This window comes from Salvelinus namaycush, chromosome 26 (genome assembly GCF_016432855.1).
Source record: "Salvelinus namaycush isolate Seneca chromosome 26, SaNama_1.0, whole genome shotgun sequence".
Lineage (NCBI taxonomy): Eukaryota > Metazoa > Chordata > Actinopteri > Salmoniformes > Salmonidae > Salvelinus > Salvelinus namaycush.
Genome location: NC_052332.1, coordinates 6221109 through 6239283, shown reverse-complemented (window position 1 = coordinate 6239283; position 18175 = coordinate 6221109).

The window sequence follows — 18175 nt, the reverse complement described above, 5'->3', positions numbered from 1 at the left end:
TCTCTCCTCCGGGCCGCACCCCTCCCAATCCACGAGGTACCCAAGGCCCCTCACCCGACGCCTCGAGTCCAGTATGGACCGAACTGCATACGCCGGTGCCCCCTCGATGTCCAGGGGGGGCGGAGGGACCTCCCGCACCTCAGCTTCTTGAAGCGGACCAGCCACCACCGGCCTGAGGAGAGACATGAAACGAGGGGTTAATACGGTAATAAGGGGGAAGCTGTAACCTATAACACACCTCGTTTATTCTCCTCAGGACTTTAAACGGCCCCACAAACCGCGGACCCAGCTTCCGGCAGGGCAGGCGGAGGGCCAGGTTTCGGGTCGAGAGCCAGACCCGGTCCCCCGGTGCGAAAACCGGGGCCTCGCTGCGGTGGCGGTCAGCGCTTGCCTTCTGCCGCCCTTCGGCCCGTTTAAGATACCTGTGGGCGGCCTCCCAGGTCTCCCTTGAGCGTCTCACCCAATCGTCCACCACAGGAGCCTCGGTCTGGCTCTGATGCCATGGTACCAGGACCAGCTGATACTCCAACACGCACTGGAAGGGCGACATGTTCGTAGATAAGTGGCGGAGTGAGTTCTGGTCCATCTCATGCCCATTAGATGAACTTCGGTCCTGGCAATACGACCGCAGAAACCTACCCACATCCTGGTTCACTCTCTCCACCTGCCCATTACTCTCGGGGTGAAAATCTGATGTAAGGCTGACCGAGACCCCCAGACTTTCCATGAACGCCTTCCACACCCTGGACGTGAACTGGGGACCTCGATCAGAAACAATGTCCTCAGGCACCCCGTAGTGCCGGAAGACGTGAGTAAACAGGGCCTCCGCAGTCTGTAGGGCCGTAGGGAGACCGGGCAAAGGGAGGAGACGACAGGACTTAGAAAACCGATCCACAACGACCAGGATCGTGGTGTTGCCCTGTGATGGAGGCAGATCGGTCATGAAGTCCACCGACCGGTGTGACCAAGGCCGCTGTGGAACGAGGAGGGGTTGTAACTTCCCTCTGGGCAGGTGCCTAGGAGCCTTGCACTGAGCGCACACCGAGCAGGAGGACACATAAACCCTCACGTCCTTGGCCAAAGTGGACCACCAGTACTTCCCACTAAGACATCGCACCGTCCTACCGTTGCCCGGATGACCAGAGGAGGGGGATGTGTGAGCCCACCAGATCAGCCTGTCACGATCCTCCAGCGGAACGTACACCCGTACAGCTGGACACTGTGGTGGTGTAGGCTCTACACGCGATGCTCGCTTGATGTCCGCGTCCACCTCCCACCTCACCGGTGCCACCAAACAAGAGGTCGGAAGGATGGGAGTAGGATCGATGGACCGCTCCTCCGTATCATACAGTCGGGACAGTGCGTCTGCCTTAGTGTTCTGGGAACCTGGTCTATATGATATAGTAAACCTAAATCGGGTGAAAAACATAGCCCACCTTGCCTGACGAGGGTTCAGTCTCCTCGCAGCCTTGATGTACTCCAGATTACGGTGGTCAGTCCAGATGAGCAAAGGGTGTTGAGCCCCCTCAAGCCAATGTCTCCACACCTTCAGAGCCTTGACGACAGCCAACAACTCCCGATCCCCCACGTCATAGTTTCGCTCTGTGGCGTACCCGAACGCTGTCAGAGCACGGCTCCAATCTCAGCCTCGGAAGTGTCCACCTCCACTATGAATGCCAAAGAGGGATCCGGATGAGCCAGCACGGGAGCCGAGGTAAACAGAGCCTTCAGGCGACCAAAAGCTCTGTCCGCCTCAGCCGACCACCGCAGACGCACCGGTCCCCCCTTCAGCAGTGACGTAATGGGAGCAGCCACCTGCCCAAAACCCCGGATAAACCTCCGGTAGTAGTTGGCAAACCCTAAAAACCGCTGCACCTCCTTTGCCGTGGTTGGAGTCGGCCAATTACGCACGGCTGCAATGCGGTCACACTCCATCACCAACCCCGATGTGGATATGCGATAACCTAGGAAGGAGACGGCCTGTTTGAAGAACAGGCATACAGAGTTGACCAGTTTACAGAGGAGTATAGAATGCAGAGATGTGTCCTATAAGGAGCTATTAGTGGCAAATCTGATGGCCAAATGGTAAAGAACATCTAGCCGCTCGAGAGCACCCTTACCTGCCGATCTATAAATGATGTCTCCGTAATCTTTTGATATGTGCTGAGAGAAGGACAGTGTTTTTCAATTGACTGATTTCCTAAGGAAACTGTAACATCTTTGAAATTGTTGCATGTCACATATTTATTTTTGTTCAGTATACATGGTGACATTCAACCATTTATATTTCAACAGGAAGCTTAGCCACAGCCGATGCCACCACCAAGAGGAAGAGGGCAGATGACAAATGCGGTGCCTAGTTAAGTAAGTTGTTTTCCCTGCAAGCCACCTAGCTGACTTTAGTTTATCTACTAAAACCCATATCGTGTATTGCTGGCTAACATACTACTGTGCTACAGTGGAGGGAAATCAAATTATTTTTATGTTTGCTAACTTAGCTAGCTAGGTAAACAACTACCGCTAGCCACATCTATGTCTAACAATAATAATAAAAATACCATTTAGCAGACGCTTTTATCCAAAGCGATTTACAGTCATATAAGAGGTTTTACAATCAGAGATCTTTTATATCTCGATTGTCAATCTCGATATTAAGTAGTGGATATGGCTAGCTTCTAAACAGCAAGCTACAACATTACACCCAGCCACCTAAAGCTAGGTTTACCAGCAAACATTAGCACATGACTAGAGTTGGCTAGCTATTTAGCCTAGCGCCTGCTCACTGTTATGCGCCGCACCTCGCATTTGTAACTTGTTCGCAAACCTGTGTAACATCAGCAACTGTAATTAATCAATCATTTAATTTTACCTTTAAAGCCCTCTTTACATCAGCAGATATCACAAAGTGCTTATACAGAAACCCAGCCAAAAACCCCAAAGAGCAAGCAATGCAAATGTGGAAGCACGATGGCTAGGAAAAACTACATAAGAAAGGCAGGAACCTAGGAAGAAACCTAGACAGGAACCAGACTCTGAGGGGTGGCCAGTCCTCTTCTGGCTGTGCCGGGTGGCGATTATAACAGTATAGGTCCTGATTGTTCTTCAAGATGTTCAAACATTCATAGATAACCAACAGGATGAAATAATTATCACAGTGGTTGTAGAGGGTGCAACACGTCAGCATCTCAGGAGTAAATGTCCGTTGGCTTTTCATAGATGAGCATTCAAAGGTCGAGACAGCAGATGCGGCAGAGAGAGAGAGAGAGAGACAGAGGGAGAGTTGAAAACTGCAGGTCCGGGACAAGATAGCACGTCTGGTGAACAAGTCAAGGTTCCATTGCCGCAGGCAGGACAGTTGAAACTGGAGCAGCAACATGACCAGGTGGACTGGGGACAGCCAGGAGTCATCAAGCCAGGTAGTCGTCCTGAGGCATGGTCCTAGGGCTCACCTTCGGAGAGAGAGAAAATTAGAGGAAGCATACTTAAATTCACACAGAACACCAGATAAGACAGGAGAATTACACCAGATAAAACAGACTGACTGTAGTCCCCTGGCACCAAGACTATTGAAGCATAGATACTTGAGGCTGAGACATGGGGGGTCGGGGGACATTTTTGCCCCTTCCGCTGATATCCCCAGACAGGGCCGACCAGGCAGGATAAGAACCCCACCCACTTTGCCAAAGCATAGCCCCCACACTACTAGGGGGATATCAACAGACCACCAATTTACGCTGAGACAAGGCTCAGTATAGCCCACAAAGATCTCCTCCATCGCACGAGCCTGAGGGAGCGCAAGACCGGACAGGATGATCACGTCAGTGACTCAACCGACTCAAGTCGAGTATAGCGCAAAAAATGCCTGGCACGACGTGACGCACCCCTCTTAGGGACGGCATGGAAGAGCACTAGTAAGCCAGTGACGCAGCCTTCGTAATAGGGTCAGAGGCAAAGAATCCCAGTGGAGAGAGGGGAGCCGGCCAGGCAGAGACATCAAGGGGCGGTTCGTCATTCCAGTACCTTGCCGTCACCTTCGCACCCCTGGGCCAGACTACACATAATCATAGGACCTACTGAAGAGATGAGTCTTCAGTAAAGACTTAAAGGACGAGACCAAGTCTGCGTCTCTAACATGGTTAGGCAGACCGTTCCATAAAAATGTAGCACTATAGGAGAAAGCCCGGCCTCCAGCTGTTTGCTTAGCAATTCTAGGGGCAATAAGGAGGGCTGTGTCTTGTGACCGTAGCGTACATGTATGTATGTACGGCAGGACCAAATCGGAGAGACACATGTAATGCTTTGTAGGTCAGCAGTACAATTTGAAATCAGTCCTATCCTTAACAGGAAGCCAGTGTAGAGAAGCTAGCACTGGAGTAATATGATCAAATTCTTTGGTTCTAGTCAGGATTCTATCAGCCGTATTTAGCACTAACGTAGGTTTATCTAGTGCTTTATTCAGGTAGCCGGAGAGTAGAGCATTGCAATAGTCAAATCTAGAAGTGTCAAAAGCATGGATGAGCTTTTCTGCATCATTTTTGGACAAAAGGTTTCTGATTTTTGCAATGTTACGAAGATGGAAAAAAGCTGGCCCTTGAAATATTCTTGGTATTTTAGTCAAAAGAGAGATCAAGGTCCAGAGTAATGCCGAGGTCCTTCACAGTTTTATTTGCGACGACTGTATCTCTCTTTTGTTTGAGTTTAAAAGTAAAACATGTGCCGCCATCAACTTCCTTATGTCTGAAACACAGGCTTCCAGAGTAGGCAATTTTGGGGCTTCACAATGTTTCATCAAAATGTATAGCTGTGTGTCGTCCGCATAGCAGTTGACATTGTGTTTCCGAATAACATCACCAAGAGTTAGAATATATAGTGAAAATAATAGTGATCCTAAAACGGAACCTTAATGAACACCGAAACTTGCAACTGATTTGTCAAAGGACAAACTATCCACAGAGACGAACTGATATCTTTCCGACAGATAAGATCTAAACCAGGCAAGAACTTGTCCGTGTAGACCAATTTGGGTTTCCAATCTCTCCAAAAGAAAGTGGTGATCAATGGTGTCAAAAGCAGCAATAAGGTCTAGGAGCACGAGGACAGATGCAGAGCCTCGGTCTGACGCCATTAAAAGGTCATTTACCACCTTCACAAGTGCAGTCTCACTACTATGATGGGTTCTAAAACCAGACTGGAGCCTTTTGTGTACATTATTTGTCTTCAGGAAGGCAGTGAGTTGCTGTGCAGCAGCTTTTTCAAAATGTTCAAAGTTTTTATATAGGCCCATTTTCCGGGTCAAGGTTTGACTTTTTGACGAGAGGTTTTATTACTACCACTTTTAGTGAGTTTGGTACACATCCAGAGGATAGGGAGCCGTTTCAATGAGTGAAATACACAACATGTATTTCACTCATTGATCGAGCCAGGTCTCTGTCATCATGAATGCCACCTGTCTCGATCAATGAGAGGGGACTTGAAATAGACAAGATGTCAGCAATTTTTTGGGGGTAAATCACATTATCTGGTGTAACAATCTGCAGCTACAGTTCTCGGGCACTTGTGTGTCTCCACACCTGAAACACACTCGGACACACTGAACTACATTGTTCATGCAATTTTTTTGTATGTTACTTTTACCATGTAACATTCTTGTTGAGTACCAAGTTCTCTTGCATTAGCATTAAATAGTGTACAAGCCCCTGTATTTTAGAATTTGACAAATAAAGAAACATTCTTTGCATATCTGAATGTCTAACATCTGTTTGATGCTCCAGAGCCCTGTACAGCTTATATAAATATCTTCTGTGAATCCATCATTTATATTTTTTTATTTAACCTTTATTTAACTAGACAAGTCAGTTAAGAACAAATTCTTATTTACGATGACGGCCTACTTGTAAAGCCCCCACGGCCAAACCCTCCCCGGCCTAACCCGGACAACGCTGGGCCAATTGTGCACCGCCCAATTGGACTCCCGATCACGGCTGGTTGTGAAACAGCCCAGGATCGAACCCGGGTCTGTAGTGACGCTTCTAGTGCTTTAGACCGCTGCGCCACTCTGGAGCATAAAGGCAGACAAATGTCAAAGATTGATAGAAAATATCCAATATTTATTTCATGGTGGTTCTAAATCAGGGCTCTCCAACCCTGTTCTTGGCGAGCTACTGTCCTGTAGGTTTTCACTCCAACCCTAATCCAGCACACCTGATTCTAATAATTTGCTGGTTGATAAGCTGAACCAGGATAGTTACAACTGGGGTTGGAGCGAAAACCTACAGGAGGGTAGCTTAATTGGGGAGCACGGGCTCGTGGTAAGCATTTCTCTACACCTGCAATAACATCTGCTAAATATGTGTATGTGACCAATACAATTTGATTTGGTAATGGCTTGAGCGGAATAAGTGGAATGGTATCAAATACATCATACACATGGTTTCCATTCCATTCGCTCCATTATGTCCATTATTATGAGCCGTCCTCCCCTCAGCAGCCTCCTGTGTTCTACATGGTCTTATGCTGAGCCACACTGGCTGTGTTTACACAGGCAGCCCAATTCTGATATTTTTTCCACTAATTGATCTTAATCACAGCAGATCTTCAGAACTGATCTGATTGGTCAAAAGACCAATTTAGCGAAAAAAAATATCAGAATTGGGATGCCTGTGTAAACCCAGCCATAGTCCTTTATTCAGCTTCGGTACACTGGCAAATGTGTTCGGTGGGCTGGGGAAGCAGAAACTCTTTGTGCTGATGGCCATGGGCTTGTCCTTTCTGCGGTGAATGGCCAGCTGGATAAGAATCTGCCGAAAGTGGTGTAGGACTTCTTAACCACCAACTGTGTGATCCTCTTGCAGAATATTTGCTGGTACTGCACTTCTCCTGGAAAGACATGGTTGTGGTGTTAGCGTTTTACACTTTTCTGTGGAAGGAACATTGTTGGTAAAAGTATAAATTGAATGGGACCGACTAGCGTATTGTTTAGGGATAATGAGGGGAGATTGGGAGCTGCTTTTTGAGAGGAAAGATTATTCAACAAAGTGAATAGGCTGGGGGGGGGTAAAGAAGGTGTTGAATCTTAGGAAGGCAGTTCTTACACAGTATGAATTGTTGTGTATGGAAGATTGGGGAGAAATGGCGCCTCAATCGCTCTCATACACAACAATACATTTTACTGTCTAAGCACAACCAAAACCCCCTTCCTCATTTTACAGTACTGTCTGTAAACCTCCCCCAGCTCATTGACTTTGACAGCTCATTCTTGTCAATAGCAGCCCTTTTGCAGGGGAATTTTGTAGACATGTCTTTGTATTGTGTTTTGAGAATCTGCAGAGAGAAGAGTGAGGTGGTTGTCATTGCTGATGTGGTCTAGATTTTATACCATTCAGTGTCCCTTTCTGGTTTCTGTCCCATAATCTTGTTCCATAACCGCAAGGTGTGTGCGCTCTGTCATGTTTGTGTATTTAAAATTCCCCCTGCTTTGATTAGAATTATACACTAAATTATACACTGTCTTTTTAGGCCGTATCAATAGTCTAGTGGATTTTAATCTTGCTTATTTACTATGTTTGGCATGTCCATGTCCAGCCTGCAATTTACAGCTGCTATATCAGTGTGAATGCTAAAGCCTATGTTTAACAATGTATTTCCATATTGAAGCAATGCAACTAGAACAATGTGGACTGCCAACATGTTTAAATGACTTAGCAAATATGGTGCATGCTATTTAATGAACTAGGCTATAACGGACTGACATTCAAATTGGAGTTGAAGAGAAAGCAATACATAAAAATCGTAAATACACAACTTGAAGCGACCACATATTTAGCCATGGAGCACATTCTGATTGACCAGTGAGGGGTCTCGACACACCCGAACCTCGTTGATTCATCAAAACCCAGCCCTTTAGCACCACCGCCAGATACTTCGGCCATAATTCTGGTTGTGAAAATAGCGCAAATATTTCGGGCACACCCCAGAACCTATAACGCTACCGCCAGCGCTAAGATTTCCCATTGCGTTAGGTTTGTTAAAATATATCGCTTATCACCGGGTGTCATGGCAACCCCAAAGATTGTGAAAGGGGGGGTGGGGAGAGATCCTGGTGTATAGAGATGGACAGACTAATGTGCAATCTACCCTATAACCAATAAGCTGGGCTTTCATGGAGTTGATATCTTCCATGGCGGACCACGTAGGCACCCTGAGCCTCAAAAAAGATGCAGCATGGGGGATTTAACCATGTCCAGTTGAACATGCATAATGCATAGCCTGGCCCCCGCCTTGATTAAGCACACATACACGCTGGAGCCTTACAGAGCACACTGCACAGCATTCTCCTCTCACCAGGCACCCTGTTATTACCACCATTCATCACAAGAAGAAATTCATTAGAAATCGACCGCGTGGCAAGTGTGTAAAACTTTAAATAAATAACGTAATGGACAGTCAACCTACAATAGATAAAGTGGGAATGTGTTGTTTGTGTTGAATGCACGGCATATGAGTGTTGTGTTTCATGGTTTTTGTGTGTGGGTTAGCGTGTGCGGTGCAGTGTGTTGTGCTGCTGGGTGGGGGTGGTGGTACTGTAGCGTGCATGTGTGTACCTGTGTTTGTGTGCACACTACTGTATATTTGCCATGTTTTTAAAGTACTGTATGTCAAGGTGACTACAGATTTGGGATCTCAATTTGATCACTATTTTGTTGCTGAGTATTTTCGTGCACACAGGAAATGCAAACTTGTAAGTGTATTTTAGTTTTTCTAAGGCTTCTAAAGTTTGTAATTTCCACTTTGAAATTTCAGACTTGATTTGCCCTGACAAAGTGTACCAACCCCTACAAAAATGTCCATTAATTATAATCCACATGATAATTCACATTTCCTGTTGTAGCAAACTGGCTCAAATTGAGATCCTACATCTGAAGAAACATGTATTTTGTTGTGCTGCTGCATTACTGTATGGAGTTATAGTTGCATCCACTCACCTTCTTCAGGCAAAGATAGACACACAGATAGACACTCTGGCATGTCTGCCAACAGAAATACAACCTGAAACACAACAGATTAATAGAGAGAAGTTCAGAGCGAGAGACTATTTGTCTGCATGTAAATCAGGTTCTATTTCCAGACCTGTCTTTCTCTCTTTCTTTTACATTGAACTCTTTATCTGGTTCTGTTTTTACTTCTCATTCTCTCTACTCTCTTCTTATACTGGAGAAATATGCCATAGTTGTGTGATTCTTGCTTTTTGTACAAATCAAATTATATTGCTCACATACACGTTATTAGCAGATGTTATTGCGGGTGTAGTGAAATGCTTGTGCTTCTAGCTCTGACAGTGCAGTAATATCTAACAAGTAATATCTAGCAAACTACACAACATATACCCAATACACACAAATGCATATGAGATGAGTAATGCCAGATATGTAACCATTAAGTGACTAAGATACCGTAGAATTGTATAGAATACAGTATATACAAATGAGATGAGTAATGCCAGATATGTAAACATTATTAAAGTGACTAGTGTTCCATTCCCCTCTCTCCTTTGTCCAAGGTCATGGTCCTTGGCGCTTGTCTGAGACAGGCAGGGAGGAAGGCTGAGAGCTGAGACTGAGGCTGAAAGGTCAGGGTGAGACTGGGTCTGATACAGGGATTGAGTAAACAATGAACAGTCTGGTAGGTGAGATCACAACTGAAAGTGAGGGTGGATCAGGGCTGCAACAGACGATAGGGATCACAGACAGATTTAACCCCAGAAGGACATAGTTTCTGTTGGAGTGGTGAAAGTGTGCATTATGCATTCCATTTGGTTTAGAGCCAATCCCACTTGAATTGAGCCTGGACCTCTGTCAGCTCAGAGATGCTTGTCAGTATGTGCTCTGTGGAAACTTCCACATTATTTTTCATCACAAGCCCCTTGCATTCCCTTGTTAGACTAGCAGACTACAGTGGTGAGGGAGTAGGAATGGAAACAGTGTCTATGTCCAAAATGGCACCAAAGTCCCTCTATAGTGTACTACTTTTTTTTACCAGGGCCCATAGTGCTCTGGTAAAAATGTGTGCACTATATAGGGAATAGGGTGCAATTTGGGACAGCCAATGCTTTCTTAAGGAGAGAGCCTTGCTGAACTCCCTCCTGCTGGAACTTGGAATAGAGCCACATTGGAGACCCTTGACTTAATCCACACTGATGCAGTGGTGAAGTCTTCCAGTAAGGGAGTGAGTTGTATGGTACTCTACTCCAAAACAGTGTGGCTGTACTGTTCTGATGAAAGAAAATAGAAGACAAAGCTAACATAATGTCTGACTGCATCACTGGAGTGCTGAGGTTACAGGCAGGGTTGGGTTGGTTACTTTCTAAATGTATTCCGTTACAGTTACTATTTACAGTGACTTGCAAAAGTATTCACCCCCCTTGGCGTTTTTTCCAATTTTGTTGCAATATAACCTGTCATTTAAATATATTTAATGTAATGGACAGACACAAAATAGTAAGTGAAATGAAAAAAATATCTTGTTTCAAAAAAAAAAAAAAAAAACGGAAAGGGGTGCGTAAATATGTATTCACCCCCTTTGCTAAATAAGATCTGGTGCAACCAATTACCTTCAGAAGTCACATAGTTAGTTAGATTGCACACAGGTGGACTTTATTTAAGTGTCACATGATCTGTCACATGATCTATACACCTGTTCTGAAAGGCCCCAGAGTCTGCAACACCACAAAGCAAGGGGCACCACCAAGCAAGCGGCACCATGAAGACCAAGGAGCTCTCCAAACAGGTCAGTGACAAAGTTTTGGAGAACTACAGATCAGGGTTGGGTTATAAAAAGATATCAGAAACTTTGAACATCCCACGGAGCACCATTAAATCCATTATTAAAAAATTGAAAGAATATGGCACCACAACAAACCTGCCAAGAGAGGGCCGCCCACCAAAACTCACAGACCAGGCAAGGAGGACTTTAATCAGAGAGGCAACAAAGAGACCAAAGATAACCCTGAAGGAGCTGCAAAGCTCCACAGCGGAGATCGGAGTATCTGTCCGTAGGACCACTTTAAGCCATACACTCCTCAGAGCTGGACTTTACGGAAGAGTGGCCAGAAAAAAATAAGCAAACATGTTTGGTGTTCTGCAAAAGGCATGTGGGAGACTCCCCAAACATATGGAAGAAGGTACTCTGGTCAGATGAGACTATAATTGAGATTTCTGGCCATCAAGGAACATGCTATGTCTGGTGAAAACCCAACACCTCTCATCATCCCGAGAACACCATCCCCACAGTGAAGCATGGTGGTGGCAGCATCATGGTTTTGGGATTTTTCATTTGCAGGGACTTGGAAAATGGACAGCATTTAAGGAATGATGGATGGTGCTAAATACAGGGAAATTCTTGAGGGAAACCTGTTTGTCCCAGTCTCAAATCTCTGGAAGACAGAGGTAAACCTTCCAGCAGGACAATGACCCTAAGCATACTGCTAAAGCAACCCTCGAGTGGTTTAAGCTAAATAATCTGTCTGTAAACAATTGTTGGAAAAATGACTTGTGTCACGCACAAAGTAGATGTCCTAACCGACTTGCCAAAACTATAGTTTGTTAACAAGACATTTGTGGAGTGGTTGAAAAACTAGTTCTAATGACTCCAACCTAGGTGTATGTAAACTTCCGACTTCAACTGTATAATATATATAATTTACAAGTCCAAAAATAGATGTAGCAACTACAGATTGCCCCTTTAAGTCTCTTAAAAGTGTGCAAGTTTGAGCATGTGTCTATTAGGCCTATGGATTTTTTTTTATCAGCATGAATTAGATTGAGCAATAAAAGCCCCACGTTTATTCCATAGGCTTGGATCCGTAATATGCATCTGTTGCAAGAGCGCATTTTTTGCTGGCTGTCCACTGGTTTCAAAAACAATGATTGATAGGCAGCTTAAACTTCTTGAATTCAACCATTATTGGGTTCAAATACACATTTAGATTTGTGAAGACCCATCCACAATCCGTAAGGCGCAAATAGCTAAATGAGAGCAGCAGTGTGATTCACATCAATGCGCTATGTAGATATCAATAGTAAGGGATATCCGTATTGCCGTAGACTACATCACTGCTGTCATCCTTACCTCCAAGAGTTTATTCAAGTTGGATAATCTTGGGATTCCGACAGCAGTCGCACCATTGGAAGACATAGCTTGGACTGTAGCCTACAAAAGCCTATTCCTGCTCTTTTCCCGCGATCCATCAAACACATTTGGTGTGTCATCATGGTGATCTCTGACATGTGGTCAGACTCGCTCAGGTGGAACAAACTTAAACCTGCGCCTTTTTTCAATGCTGATTTGAATATCATTGAGAAAAGTAATCATCTAGTTTTTCAAAAGTATCTATAATCTGATTACAATATTTTTGCTAATATCGTAATGGATTTCAGTTACCGTTTTTTATAATCCCTTACAGATTACATGTAATCCGTTACTCCCCAACCCTGGTTACAGGTTAGTAACACTCACAGACACAGGACAGGATAGTCACGACTCATGACTGGGGAGGGGGTGTAATTGCAAGGGATGGGGAGTGGGGTCATTAGGTCTATAGTTTAAAGGGAACTTTTGGGTATGGGTGTCCCCCTTGTGGAAAACTGAACTGAACTCCTTGTCCTGTGACCACTTAGTATAAGATGATATATTGAGTGTATAATGACAGAATTATGAACTATTACTTTAGCGTCCACCCTGTCCTCAGAACCAAATCAGTATGTAACATGTCAGAGTTTATCATGACTGGAGTGAGTCCCAGAGATGACTAACAACCCAGTCAGATCATTTGATTCCTTGGAAGTTGTGGGAACGTATGTTTTTGGTTTCACATTGATTGTGGGAACAAAGCCATACGTTTCCTGACCGGTATTTTTTTTTTTTTTTTTTTACATTCTGAGAACAAAGGTGAAAATGTTTGCCTGTTCTGGGAAAGTTTATTTTTAGGTTGCAGGGAGGTTCTGAGAACTATTACTTTAGCGTCCACCCTGTGCCAACGTGCCATTGGAACACAGGAGTGATGGTTGCTGATAATGGGCCTCTGTACGCCTATGTATATATTCCATTAAAAATCTGCCATTTCCAGCTACAATAGTCATTTACAACATTAACAATGTCTACACTGTATTTCTGAACAATTTGATGTTATTTTAATGGACAAAAAATCTGTTTCTTTCAAAAGGACATTTCTATGTGACTCCAAACCTTTGAACGTTAGTGTATATATTTGTTTTGTCAAGTTCCTTCAATGTGCTGAGAATTGTTCCAAAGCCAAACAACTATCCTGCGCCATTCCCAGGAAGTTGTGGAACATTCGTATGCAAAATAACCATAGGACAACCACGCTCTCACCAAGGTCAAAGAAACGTGGTTCTCAGAACATTATGTGCTAGCTGGGGATATTAAAGAGATACTTTGGTATACTTTTTATCCAGTAGTCTTGAAATTAGTGCTGATATGTGCACCACGTCATTGCTCTCTCTCTTTCCGCATTCAAGACAACTGGGAACTCGGAAATAAACCAGCTCCGACTGGAAAAATAGTTTTGAACGTTCATCCAACTCGGGTACTCGGGCCTCTTTCTAGAGCTTCGACTTTCCGACCTGAAGACCACTGACACCACGATTTGATCTCGTATGTCACCTCACAAGTGTATTGCACATAAAAACACAGGGACACTGCAGACACTTTGTATAATACATCTTAATTTTCCTTCGTCTGAGTGGTGTTGAAGAAGTTGAAGTCGGGTGAACTCCCTAACTATTTGCTTCTTTGGTTCATCCCCATTTAGCACACAGGTTGCTGTCTTTGCTGAGCCATGTTGACTACTCTCTTGTCCACCTCCCCAGCCTGCACCCGCCACACAAATGGATTCCTCAACAAAAATCTCCTGGATGTATGGTCGCTCCTCTCCCAGTCGTTAGTGTCAGAGGAGAGGGAGGGAGGGATGGAAGGCTGGGGCTGGGGCTAGGTGGCAGCCAGTGGCATAAATCATACGAACAGAAGAAGAAGTTTCATTAAGAAACCGGTGGAGAAAATCAATTTAACATCAAGGATGACTCAGCAGGGGAGGGGACAGTGTTTTTGCTCTGGGAGTGTGTGAATGTGTGAGTGTGTATTTGCATGGCTGTATGTGGATGCACTGCAGCATGTGTATATGTGTGTGAGTGCGCGTGCATACAGTACATGTTTGTGTGTGCGCAAACGAAAGTGATGGGAGCCACAGTGATTTATGATGACAATACAGGGTGCTGCTTCCCTTTGCAGGGTAATGCATTAAGCCCTTATCTCCCTCCCCTGTAAAAGGCAAGGCAGCAGTCCTCATAGCGTTTAGGATAACGGACCGTAGAAGGAACTATAAACTAGCATGGCTTTAAGACACTCATACATCTAATGAGTCAGCCCACTCCATACACCCAGGAGAGAGAGAGAAGAGAAACAAAACTGTTTCTTATTGATGGAGAATACATTTCCTGAGTTTCCTGAGAGCAGGAGAGAGGGAGGGAGGGTTGAAGTAGGGAGAGAGAGGAGCAGTTTTTTTTATACAAGTGTGTGAAATGTGATAAAGACTTAATCTGCAGCAGGGATGTTAGCTATAACAGATAGTGGACGACGGACAAGTCCGTAGTGATGACTTCGGAAAACATTAGCCTCATAGATGAGATACTGAAACACATGGCTAAGGGATTAGGATGGTGGAAGAGATAAAATGTTATCTGGCTGTGGGACCTTTGGGGATGCTTTGTGCAGAAAGGCAGAGACAAGGCAGAGGCGAGCAGAACGTGTTTCATCTAATTCAGTCTAATGTGATGTGATAGGATCCCATCTCTCTGGTGTGAGAGGTGCTGGCTGAATACTAACTAGCTATTGGAGTGACTGGGTCTGGAGGAGAGGATATCATACATACACTACATCACCAAAAGTATGTGGACACCTGCTCGTCAAACATCTCATTCCGAAATCATGGGCATTAATATGGAGTTGGTTCCTTTGCTGCTATTACATCCTCCACTATTCTGGGAAGGCTTTCTACTAGATGTTGGAACATTGCTGTGGTGACTTACTTCCATTCAGCCACAAGAGCATTAGTGAGGTCGGGCACTGATGTTGGGCAGTTAGGCCTGGCTCGCAGTCAGGGTTCCAATTCATCCCAAAGGTGTTCGATGGGGTTGAGGTCAGGGCTCTGTGGAGGTCAGTCAAGTTCATACACACTGATCTCAACAAACCATTTCTGTATGGAGCTTGCTTTGTGTACGGGGGCATTCCCCAAACTGTTGCCGCAAAGTTGGAAGCACAGAATCGTCTAGAATGTCATTGTATGCTATAGCGTTAGGATTTCCCTTCAAAGGAACTAAGGGGCCTAGTCCGAACCATGAAAAGACCCAGAATATTGATCCTCCTCCACCAAACTTTAAAGTTGGCACTATGCATTGGGGCAGATAGCGTTCTCCTAGCATCGGCCAAACCTAGATTCGTCCTTCGGACTGCCAGATGGTGAAGCGTAATTCATCACTCCAGAGAACAGGTTTCCACTGCTACAGTCCAATGCGGCAAGCTTTACACCACTCCAGCCGATACTTGGCATTGCGCATGGTGATCTTAGGCTTGTGTGCGACTGCTCAGCCATGGAAACCCATTTCATGAAGCTCCCGAAAAACAGTTATTGTGCTGACGTTTCTTCCAAATGTAGTTTGGAACTCGGTAGTGAGTGTTGCAAACGAGGACAGAATTTTTTATGTGCTTCAGCGCTCGGCGGTCCCATTCTGTGAGCTTGTGTGGCCTACCACTTCGTAGGCTGAACCGTTGTTGCTCCTAGACGTTTCCACTTCACAATAACAGCACTTACAGCTGACCGGGGCAGCTCTAGCAGGGCAAATATTTGATGAACTGACTTGTTGGAGAGGTGGCATCCTATGACGGTGCCACGTTGAAAGTCACTGAGCTCTTCAGTAAGGCCATTCTACTCCCAAAGTGTGTCTATGGAGATTGCATGGCTGTGTGCTACATTTCTTTACACCTGTTAGCAACGGGTGTGGCTGAAACAGCCGGATCCACTAATTTGAAGGCGTGTCCACATACTTTTGTATACAATATATTGTGTAGTTCTCTCCCATATGTTTGCATTGGGAAGACATTTCATAGCATCACTTCATTCTGAATAGCTGCCATACAGAGGGAGTTATTGGAGAGATGGATTTGGATTTGTAGGCTGGTATATTATGGCAATGACAGAGGGATTTTCTTTGCCTAAATATCCAGGCCTGGCCTTTGCCACTCTCTCTAAACACAATCAGGTAGAGCCTACCCCTGAAACGGCTCCTTATTTTATTTCTGTCACTTTCTCCTCTCTCTCTCTCTCTCTCTCTCTCTCTGTTCCTTTCTGTCTCTCTCTTTCTGTCTGACTCTCTCTTTCCTTCTCTCTCTCAACTAATGTTCCCTGTATTACAGCATATTTGAACATTCACACGTGTTTTAAACTAAGCTTTTCCATTTAAACACACACACACCCTCATAGTTTAGTGTTTACTAGTGAAACAGCCTTTAATTAGAAACACCTCTCTCTCTCTTTCGCTCTCACATTCTTTCTCTCTCTCTCTCTCTCTCTCTCTCTCTCTCTCTCTCTCTCTCTGTGTCGCTCACTCTGTCTCTTACGCTCTCTCTCTTTCTCCTAATGCATTTTGCGTCCTCCATTCCTATTGGCTCAAGTCCCTGCAGGTCTGGTTGTGTCATATGGAAATGTGGCGAAGAGAGCAGGAGTCATCCAGACGTACCGCTGAACTTGTTCCCTGCAGTCACCTGAGGAGACAAAGGCAGACGAGGACCCCAATGGAAATAAATATGTGGACTTTGTATTTGTATCCTCCGTTCATTTTTGTGTTTATTTGTTGTATTCATGCGGCCGAGGCAACTTAACATATTTCCAAATTGTAGAGTTAAATTAATTCAGTCAATGACACATTGGGAATGCATGGGCCATCCACACTGGATCTGCACTGATTTATTTTTTATTTTATTTATCCATTATTTTACCAGGTAAGTTGACTGAGAACACGTTCTCATTTGCAGCAACGACCTGGGGAATAGTTACAGGGGAGAGGAGGGGGATGAATGAGCCAATTGTAAACTGGGGATTATTAGGTGACCGTGATGGTTGAGGGCCAAATTGGGAATTTAGCCAGGACACCGGGGTTAACACCCCTACTCTTACGATAAGTGCCATGGGATCTTTAATGACCTCAGAGAGTCAGGACACCCGTTTAACGTCCCATCCGAAAGACGGCACCCTACACAGAGCAGTGTCCCCAATCACTGCCCTGGGGCATTGGGATCTTTGTTTAGACCAGAGGAAAGAGTGCCTCCTACTGGCCCTCCAACACCACTTCCAGCAGCATCTGGTCTCCCATCCAGGGCCTGACCAGGACCAACCCTGCTTAGCTGATGCTGTGGTGAGATCGCTGCTATGTAGTTAGTGTGTCAACCATACACTACTAGCATGTGGAAAGTAAAAAGCATGTCACTCAGTCACAACTCACACCTTTTGTTGTTTCTGTTAACCTTTTATTTCAGACTCTCGGGATGGCGTGCCCAGATTGAATTGCTTCTTTTAATTTCTGCATAAACACTCCCGACGATTCATGCTTATATGACTGGGTCTCATAAGTGGGTTGTGTGGTAAGCTGCTTTCACTTCTGTGTATTGTTTTGGGTGCGTTGTGTCCCTTGCACCTGCTTCAAAGCTTGGATCGTAACAGGACATCATTTCACAATTGATCAAAGGCTTCAGAACATAATCTCAGGGCAATGCTCCGCTCAGTGACACCAGTCAAGAATCAACTCTTACACACGTCAAACTCCTAAGAGTTCACATTGACTCTCAATACATTCCCAATGATTTCAGTAGCACAGGCCCAAGCACGCACACACTCACACTCCCCCCACCTCTCTGTCTCTCTTTGCTGTAACATCTGCTGGTAGCCCACTCAAACAAGGTAGTGGCTGGTAATTGACCTCATTGACAGAGTTTTGAGTGAGCATCATAAAGAACACAGTGTCAGGTTCCAGGTCCTTTTCACCTTAATTAGAAGAGGGGTGGCTTTCAGATGGAGGGATGGAGAGATGGAAGTAAAGAAAGACTGAGAATG